The following is a 3,168-nucleotide window of genomic DNA, read 5'->3' on the forward strand; positions in this document are numbered from 1 at the left end:
ACAGGACCAACTATCCCAGCTATATCATTAATTTTTTTTTTTTTTTTTTGACGGAGTTTCACTCATGTTACCCAGGCTGGAGTGCAATGGTGCGATCTCGGCTCACCGCAACCTCCGCCTCCTGGGTTCAGGCAATTCTCCTGCCTCAGCCTCCTGAGTAGCTGAAATTACAGGCACGCACCACCATGCCCAGCTAATTTTTTGTATTTTTAGTAGAGACGGGGTTTCACCACGTTGACCAGGATGGTCTCGATCTCTTGACCTCGTGATCCACCTGCCTCGGCCTCCCAAAGTGCTGGGATTACAGGCTTGAGCCACCGCGCCCGGCCCATTAATTTCTTAAAGCAAGATCAACTCAGCTCTGGAGCTCTCTTATAAACTATGGAAGGCAAGCGTGGTGGCTCACACCTATAATCCCAGCACTTTGACGGGCCAAGGTGGGTGGATCACTTAAGGTCAGGAGTTTGAGACCAGCCTGGGCAACTGGGAAAACCCCATCTCTGCTAAAAATACAAAAATTAGCTAGGCATGGTGGCACAGATATGTAATTCCAGCTACTCAGGAGGCTGTGGCATGAGAATTATTTGAACCCGAGAGGCAGAGGTTGCAGTGAGCCAAGATTGTATCACTACACTCTAGCCTGGGCAACAGAGTGAGACTCCGTCTCAAATAAACAAAGAAACAAACAAACACACAATCGAGCTCTCAGCCACATCAAATATTCTGATGCTCCCACACTGTCCTGGAATTTCAGGAACTCAATCAGACTGCCTCATGCCCACCTGCCCAGGTACACTAAAATGATATTCCTTTATTCCCACTTTAACATCATCATATAGAAACTCTGGGTTTTAACTTGCTCCCCAGACCTCATTTCATGGGCTTCTCTGATCTTCACTGACAAAGCCTATTAGAGAGGGGGAGGGTGTCTTTTATTCTCTATTCTCGGAACTCGGGCAGAACCCTTATCAGGGAGTCAAGTCTTCAATCTTTCGTGATTCTCTCCCTCCTAGAAATTTTTATCTAGCTGCAGTTGAGGGAAACTGGTTTAGTCTCATAATTTGATTCTAAATGTTCTCTCTTATGTACAGACCACATTCTCAAAGGATGAACATTTGATTCTTCTAAGTGTTTTGCTGTGTCATTTTTTCCTAAATGCAATGAAAACCACTGAATGAAATAGGAAAAAAACAGAGAAATGAGAAAGTACGCTTGAATGGATATCTCAAGTCATTATTTTATGACATATGAAGGCAGAGTTTTTTTTTGTCTTAACTAATACGATATGCACACACACACAATCTCACACACACACACACACACACACATACACACATTTCCTATACACATATGTATATGCATACTACAGATACATAGACATCCTTTTATGTGTGCAGGTTTATTACAGCAGAATTTTTCTTTTTTAGAGACAGGGTCTAGCTATGTTGCCCAGGCTAGTGTGCAGTGACTATTCACAGGTGTAACCATAGCGCTCTATATAGCCTCAAACTCCTGGGCTCAGGTGGTCCTCCCATCTCAGCCTTCCAAATAGCTAGGGCTACAAGTGCCCACCACTACACCTGGCTTGAAGACGCGTATTATTCTTTAATTTTTGGCCTTTTTCAGTCTTCATTTTTTTCACCAGTCCTTTACTAGTTCACAAAAATAGGAAGTAATTTAGCAATTACAGTCATCCCTTAATATTCATGGAGGAAGAGTTTCAGGACCCCCCTTAGATAGCAAAGTCATAGCTAAAAACATGCTTCAGTTCCTGATTTAAAAAAAAATGGCACAGTATTTCTATAAAACCTGTGTATATTGTCTCACATACTTTAAATCATAACTACACTACTTACAGTATGAATGCTGTGTAAATAGTTATTATAGTGTATAGTTAAGGAAATATACAAGAAAATGAAGTTTATACATGTTCAGTACAAACACAATTTTTTTTCCAAATATTTTTGACCCATGGATGTTGAAAGCAAAGATACAGAGGGTGAACTGTATTTGTCTAACCCTGTAAGCAATCTATTTTATAAATGTAACAAAAGTCATACTAAGTTTGGTGGGATGGGGAGATAAACCATAGTAGAAGGCTGCCCTAAATTCTGGAGTCGGGGAGGGGGGAAGTACACGCAAGAAAACAGGAATAGTAAAGGACATGGACTCCTTCTCAGATCTCAGAGAACAGAAAAAAGAACTCAAAGGAGATGTGGGAACCACAAGGCCATAGTTTAGGGTCTCACAGTGCCATTGTCACTTGGTGACAAAGCCTGAGAGTCTAGGCGACAGAGGCAGAACACGCACAGAAGAAACCCCTTCCCCTTGCGCCGTGAGGCTGGTGTTTGCAACTTGATAGCAGTGGCAACCAGAACAATAACAAGTTCTCCTACAGTAAGCAAGGGACTGAACAAACAACAGCGGCAGTGGCAACAGGGAAGCAGAATCCGTGCTAGCGTGCAGGGAGCAGGCGGCGTCTGAAAGGCACGGTAGCGCTGGCAACAACAGACAGGCCAGCAACAGGAGGAGCAGGAGGATCGTGAGTCACCAGGGTATGGGGGAGGGCAGCAAGGGAGGAGGGCAGAGGAAGCAGGCTGCTCTCCTACTGGTAAACATCCCCCAAATCGGCAGAGCCAAACAAGGAAACACCAGAATATCAACCGGTGACTACACAGGCAGATTCCTGGGCCTTACTACAGAGCTGATACATCATGTTGTTGGGGGGGTGCCGGGTGGGGCAGGGGAGGATCCAGAAATTTGCATTTTGTTTTCAGGTCAGACAGGTAATGTGCTGGCTCATAAGGAGGGTGACACATCTCACACATGCCTGTGAACACCCAACCATCATGCTTATGAACTACTAAAGGATGGAGGCATTTGTATTTTAAACTAGTTCTCAAGGAGATTTTTAAGCAGTACTACCCATAGGCCTGAGCAACTGGGAGCTTTGCCCTCAGTCCTGCCTTTTAGAGAGCTCAAGGCTAGCCACACCCTTCAGAGCTAGCATCCTACTGGACAAGGGAACATGTCCAATGGAATCTGATGCTCACCTATTACAGAACACTTCCTACCTACACCATATATCTCAATGCCTAAATGGCATTGAGACCGATTCCAAGGCCTGAATGGACCTCTGGCCCAGCCAGTGACTATTGTGCTTCTGTG

General features: G+C 44.4%; 1 pseudogene; it reads right to left on the reverse strand.

Annotated features, from left to right (window-relative positions):
- Positions 1 to 2,776: 2,776 nt before the first annotated feature.
- LOC116559942 lies at positions 2,777 to 2,872 on the reverse strand (annotated as a pseudogene).
- Between the last annotated feature and the right edge of the window lie 296 nt (positions 2,873 to 3,168).

This window comes from Sapajus apella, unplaced genomic scaffold (assembly GCF_009761245.1).
Source record: "Sapajus apella isolate SASKATOON/1434 unplaced genomic scaffold, GSC_monkey_1.0 scaffold24, whole genome shotgun sequence".
Classification (NCBI taxonomy): Eukaryota; Metazoa; Chordata; class Mammalia; order Primates; family Cebidae; genus Sapajus; species Sapajus apella.